Raw genomic sequence first — 6,912 nt, forward strand, 5'->3', positions numbered from 1 at the left:
TTCAAATAAAAGGAGAAAAAAGCCGTTATAGAAGGGCTTATACCAATCTCACTTTTTAACCCTTTAATTGGCAGATGGTGAAACAGCTGTTTACGTAACTTGACGTTAAATGAGAGCAACAGTGCCAAGCAAACAGACAGTGGGAAATGCAGATCTCCCATAAGAGTCTTAGAAGACACATGTTGCTTCTGAGCAACAATGCCAAATAAAGGGTTAACTGAGGGCGAGTGGCCTGAACCCTCTTTCCCTTGAGGTTCCACATAGGACGGGGGAAATTTTCTAGTGCCTCGGCCCATGGCAAGGTACCATAAGGAAGCAGGGGATACAGTGGGAAAATAGAGGTTAGGAGTAAGGAAGGGGGATGGTGGAGTTGCCTCAAGGAAAAAGGAGCTGGAGCGCCATGGACCACACGAGTTCTTCCTGCTCCCTTAAGGCACTTTTAGTGTGTAGCGGCTGACCTGGGATCTTGGAGATGTATCTGTTCTATCTTTGAATCTCATCTCCCAATTCCTTCAGTATACTGTTCACACTTGCACTCCACTCATCACTTATCTTTTTTTTTTCTGCAGTGCACTGGCACTCTGGAATACCCTCCAGAACCTCCTATTTAAATTCTAGAGCTGGTTTAAAAAAATGTCCTTTTCCATAAACTTTTGGCCTCACTACTGTAGGGTTAGCTGCACATTGCTAGGACCTAGTTAAGTCCCTTTCTTTCCTATTCCGTCTTGTTACCGTAATATATTGGTATTCTTTGATATCGGAGTTTGTACTCTGAACTGGCCTTTGCATTTACCTATTAGGTGGTATAGAAAGTACTCTGAGCATAAACATATCCATGGGTGGCAGTTCTCGTTTAGAGACATGCAAATGTCTGAGTATCATACTCGAGGGAAAGAAATAGGTCTTATGTAGGAGGGTTTGGCTGTGGCTCCAGCCATAAGTAAATTTAAATTTATCAAGCCTTAACATTTTTAAGAGGGCAGGAGCTGGAGGGGTGGTTCATGCAGCAGAGACAAAAGAAAGGACCAGCCTAAGCCTGGAGCTGGGCCTAAGTGTGGAGCCTAGTTTTAGAACGGTGGAGGACAAGGGGTGCTGCATGTTCCTCTGCTGTGATCCGTCTCAGACTAAAACAGGATGTCAAGTTTCAAGTTTATTAAAAAATTTGTTATACCGCTTATTCAAATTTCTAGGCGGTGTACAGCAATAATAAAAAGGAGTCTTTAAAAGTAACAAAACATTTTGAAGTTAAAAAATTAAAAACAAGACAGTGTTAATTTAGTAGACGTTGACAAAGAACAAGTGAGTTAACTGCACACAAATGGGAAAGAGGGAAGAACTACAATATTTAAATAAAGCACACTTAAAGGTAAAAACAATAGGTGGGGAGACTGCCATTAGTTTAGTCCTGAAAAGGACATCCTCAAATAAAAAAGTTTTGAGTTTTTGCTTTAAATTGCTTTATTGAAGTTTCCATCCGCAGATGGTGAGGTAATGAGTTCCATAGGGTAGGCACGGTGACGGCAAAATTATTAAATCTCAAAGTGTTGATTAATTTAAGAGAGGAAGGGCAGGACTGCAGCAGAAGGAACGTGCAGTGGAGGCCAATGGCAGGCTGCTAGAATCACTACAGCACTGGCGATCCTCTGTAGTCTGTAATTAGTTTTTAAAGTGAGACCGGGAGGCCAGGGGGAAAGCATGCCTGCCTTCAGGGGGTTCCCTGCTGTAGCTATTAGAAGTGCATGAGGGAAGGGGGGGTCCAATGAGAGGGGCATAAGCTGGACTGAGGGGGGGTAAGGGGAAGAAATAATGGGATGAAGGGAGGGAACAGAGAGTTGGACCCAAGGGGGGAGAGATGATGGACCCTGGTGTGGGTAAGGAGGGATAGATGCTAGATGAAAGGGTAGTTGAGAAGAGGAGAGATGGTGGGATCCATCACTGCAGCCACTCTCATTTTTTTGGGCCACTGGCAGCACGGAGAAAGAAGAAAACATCAAATGGGCAGGAGACCCTTGCAAGCGAGGTAACAGAAGACAAACAGAAAACAGCTTGTGACCAACATGATTTGAATAATGACCAGACAAGAAAAGGTAGAAAAAATAATTTTATTTTCTGTTTTGTGATTACAATATGTCAAACTTGAAATGTGTATCCTGCCAGAGCTGGTGTTAGGTCCTAGCTCACACTCGCTGTCTAACAGAGAGGACAAGTCTTTTTTCTTTACATCAAATCAATGTGGGTAGGAGAGGGCAAAGGGGGTGTGGTGGATGAAGAGGCTGCAAAATAAACCTGCCAGGACGTTTTGAAAAAAAACAAACCAAAAACCCAATTGGGCAGGAAAATCAAATCAAGTGAAATTTTTTTCCCTGAATCGGACAACACTATCTCCATGGTCTGCTAATGAAATGCAGCACAACAAAGAAAAATGGGGAGACCCAATAATCCACAGTGAAAACAATCCACCGATGAAAACAAAAATAAAAAACGATACAGATGTTCTGGGGATAATTTATTAAACACTGACATATAAAAACAAGAAAATTAAAAAGTGCAATGATAAAAAATACAGTGATAAAAATCCAACCGGACCCTACACAATCCATGTTTCGGTGAACACGCCTTCCTCAGGGGTCCAATGGTTTGCAAACTCACAAATTTAAAATCAAACTGAAAACTTTTTTATTTAACGACGCATTTGTCATCTGATTAATAGTTCTCTTTTTAACATTATTTAATTTCATTTACTTCTATTTCTCTTGTCTTCATATATTCAACTATTTTATCCCATCCTTTTCGTGTTTTCCTTAATTGGTTCCCCACCTTGCTTAATTACATTGTAACTTCTTTCCCGTCCTTCCTCTTGTTTCCAGTTCGTACAGTTATTGTCTAGTCTTGTCAGTTTTTAACTATTTTATTGTGTAACTTTATTGATATGTAAATCGCCTTGAATATTGAAAAGGCGATTAAACAAATAAATATTAAACTTGAAACTTGAAACTTGATATAAAGAATTGGACTGAAAACAGTCTATTGTCTTTAAATATATGAGCAAAGAACGCCCGCAGACAAGCTAAAGTAGCAAAAAAATGTTTTTGGTTTCTGCTATTGAAATGGACATGGGGAAGCCACTGCTTTCTCTGAGATTTGTAGCATAGAATGTTGGTACTGTTTGGGTTTCTGCCAGGTACTTGTGACCTAGATTGGCCACTGTTGGAAACTGGATGGACCATTGGTGTGACTCAATGTGGCTATTTACATAAATAATCATAAGAACATAAGCCGTGCCTCTGCTGGGTCAGACCTGAGGTCCATCATGCCCAGCAGTCCGCTCACGCGGAGGCCCATCAGGTCCAGGACTTGTATAGTAGCCCTCTATGTATACCCTTCTATCCCCTTTTCCTTCAGAAAATTGTCCAATCCCTTCTTGAACTCCAAAACCTATCACTCCCTCTGTAAGCGCATTCCAGGTGTCCACCACCCGTTGGGTGAAGAAGAACTTCCTAGCATTGGTTCTGAATCTGTCCCCTTTTAATTTTTCCGAATGCCCTCTCGTTCTTGTAGTTGTTGAAAGTTTGAAGAATTTGTCCCTCTCCACTTTTTCTATGCCCTTTGTGATCTTGTAAGTCTCTATCATATCCCCTCTAAGTCTCCGCTTCTCCAGCGAAAATAGCCCCAGTCTCTCTAATCTTTCAGCATATGAAAGGTTTTCATACCTTTTATCAAACGTTTCGCTCTTTTCTGAACCCTCTCAAGTATCGCCATATCCTTCTTTAGGTACGGCAACCAATACTGGACACAGTACTCCAGATGCGGGCGCACCATCGCCCGATACAACGGCAGGATAACTTATTTCGTTCTGCTTGTAATACCTTTCTTGACTATTCCTAGCATCCTATTTGCTTTCTTAGCAGCTGCTGTGCATTGTGCGAACAGCTTCATTGTCATGTCCATTATTACCCCCAAGTCCCTTTCTTGGGAACTCACTCAATAACAATCCTCCCATCGTGTAGCTGTACCTCGGGTTTCTGTTTCCTACATTGAACTTCATCTGCCATCTTGTTGCCCACTCCCCTAGTTTGTACAGGCCCCTTTGTAAATCTTTGCAGTCCTCTTTAGTCCTAGCCCCATTAAATAGCTTGGTGTCATCTGCGAATTTTATTATTTCGCTCTTCGTCCCCATTTCTAGATCATTTATAAATACATTGAATAGCAGGTCCAAGCACCGAACCCTGCGGAACACCATTCGTGACCTTCCTCCATTCCGAGTAGTGGCCCTTCACTCCTACCCTCTGCTTCCTGCCCGCCAACCAATTCCTGATCCATCTGTGTACGTCTCTTTCCATCCCATGGTTCTTTAGTTTCCGAAGTAGGCGTTCATGGGGTACCTTGTCAAAGGCTTTTTGGAAGTCTAAGTATACAATGTCTATGGGGTCCCTTTTGTCCATCCGTTTGTTAATTCCTTCGAAGAAGTGCAACAAGTTCGTCAGGCACAATCTTCCCTTGCAGAAGCTATGCTGGCTTGTTTTCATAAGTTTATGCCTCTCTAGATACTCCTCGATGCTATCTTTTATCAGCACTTCCGCCATTTACCCCGGAACCAAGGTCAGACTTACAGGTCTGTAGTTCCCCGGGTCACCTCTCAATCCCTTTTTAAAGATGGGCGTAACATTGGCTATCTTTCAATCCTCCGGGATCACACCTGTTTTCAGGGATAGATTACAAACCTGCTGTAGTAGTTCCGCTATTTCCTCCTTTAGTTCTTTCAATACTCTAGGGTGGATTCTGTCTGGGCCCGGCGATTTGTCAAGTTTATAATTTTTCTATCTGCCTGTGTACGTTCTCAAGGCTTACTTCCATGGATGTTAATTTTTCTGCTTGGTCTCCTTTGAAGATTTGTTCAGGTTCCGATATGTTGGATGTGTCTTCTTTTGTAAGTACTGACGAAAAGAACATGTTTAGTCTTTCTGCCACTTCTTTCTCCTCCTTCACCACTCCCTTCCTATCTCTGTCATCCAGCGGTCCCACCTCCTCTCTAGCCGACTGCTTCCCTTTAACATATCTGAAGAACGGTTTGAAATTTTGTGCTTCCCTGGCTAGCCTCTCTTCATATTCTCTTTTTGCTTTTCTAATCACGAGGTGACATTCTTTTTGATACTTCCTGTGTTTTTTCCAGTTCTCGGTTTTGCCCGTTTTCCATTTCAAAAGATAGTAAGCAAAAAAAGGATTTTTTTTTTTAGTCACGGATCCGCTTTCCTATTTTTTTTTAAGTCACATTTTCTAACTTTAATGGTCCCTGTCTCTCTAATCATGGCAGCATATGTTGAATGAGGTGATTTTTTTTCTTTTCTCTAATGCATTACATTTATGTATTTATTTTGATAACTGCCTTTTGAAAAAATGAAGGTGGTGTAAATACAATCTTTAAAGTATAGCAAAGATTAATTGTCTATGTCAGGTGTGAAATTTTAACCTTTGCAACTGCTTTTTTGTTCTGGTTTTTCTTTCTTTTATATAATGCCCTTTTTTATTATCTTTTTTTACTCAGGCTCTGATGAGGTAACCTATAAGGTCTACAGCCAATATATTGCTAGATGCACTAACATCAGCGATCGCTGCTAAACTGTTTTGACAGCTTTAGCGATGATTGTTTTACCAGCCCAATTCACAAAATGGCTCACTGTGGTTTTTTCCCCTCGATCACACATTTTCTGATCTGGCCATCTAGCTAAAACTCCATGCAAAGTAGCCAAGTAATTAATGCACTAACATCTATGCAAAAAAACAAACAAACAAAAAACAGGGGGAAAAAAGACCTGTTGGAAACTATGTTACCAACAGGTCTGCCTGGGTTTTTTTCCAATGGCACAGATATTTTGCACAGGGAGGGGCCTAAGGTATGAGGTCTGAACAAATCAAGACCTTAGGCCCCTCCCCATGCATCACATGGAATATAGAGGGAGGAGCCTAAGACCCCTCCCAAGGGGAAGGGGCTTTAGGCATCTGAGCCAATTAGGGGCTTAGGCTCCTCCCTGTGCATCACATGGTGCACTGGGGAGAGGGGAAGGCCTGTATTTTCAGCTGGAGGGACTGTACTTCCCTTCAGTTCCCAACATCTACCAAAGGTACGGGGGGGGGGGGGGGTTCAGGGGAACATGTGGTGGGAGGAGGGAGTGGGCATCCCTCCTGTCTTTTTTTTCAAGAGGGGAGGGGAGAGTATCTTTTGGGGGGGGGGGGGGCTCTGTTGGCAGAATGGAGTGGGCATCCCTCCTGCAAATGTTCTTTCTTGGGGGAAGATGGCATGATAGGAGGGAGTAAGAATCCCTTATGCCATTTTCACTGCTGTGGGGAGTAGGGGATTAGCTGGTTCCCGGTGCTGGGACGTCAGGGAGGGCTTTTTTTTTTGGTAATTGGGCCTCTCAGCTGCTCGGTCTTCTCTTTGCCAGTTTTGCGCAAGTGTGAGTCATTCTTACACTGATCAATTGGAGACGAACCTCCGCACAAATTTGTATGCAATCTTTTTGGTACATCAATCACTCTTCCATAGTCGGCTAGAGAATTGGCCAACAGCGATCCAATCCGTATTAGTGATTATGTTTAGTGCATCCAGGTTATAGTAATCAGGTCTTTTCTAGGGAACCCAAAGTCAAAATGAGAAGGGTATCTCCAAGAAAAGGCTCTAAACTTGTTCGGCTGGTTTCTCTGCATGTTTGCTGTTTCTGTATTTAGAAACCTATAAATTGAACTAACCCCATTTATGATCTACTTGATCCAGAGCCATCTAACCTTTCCACTCATTATTTTATAGGCCTCTATCATGTCATCCCTTAGCCATCTCTTCGCCAAGCTGAAGAGCCCTCTCCTTTCTACTAGGTGGAGCTATATGACCACTACATTTCCAGAAGCTGCATGTTCACT

Source organism: Geotrypetes seraphini, chromosome 4 (genome assembly GCF_902459505.1).
Source record: "Geotrypetes seraphini chromosome 4, aGeoSer1.1, whole genome shotgun sequence".
Taxonomy (NCBI): domain Eukaryota; kingdom Metazoa; phylum Chordata; class Amphibia; order Gymnophiona; family Dermophiidae; genus Geotrypetes; species Geotrypetes seraphini.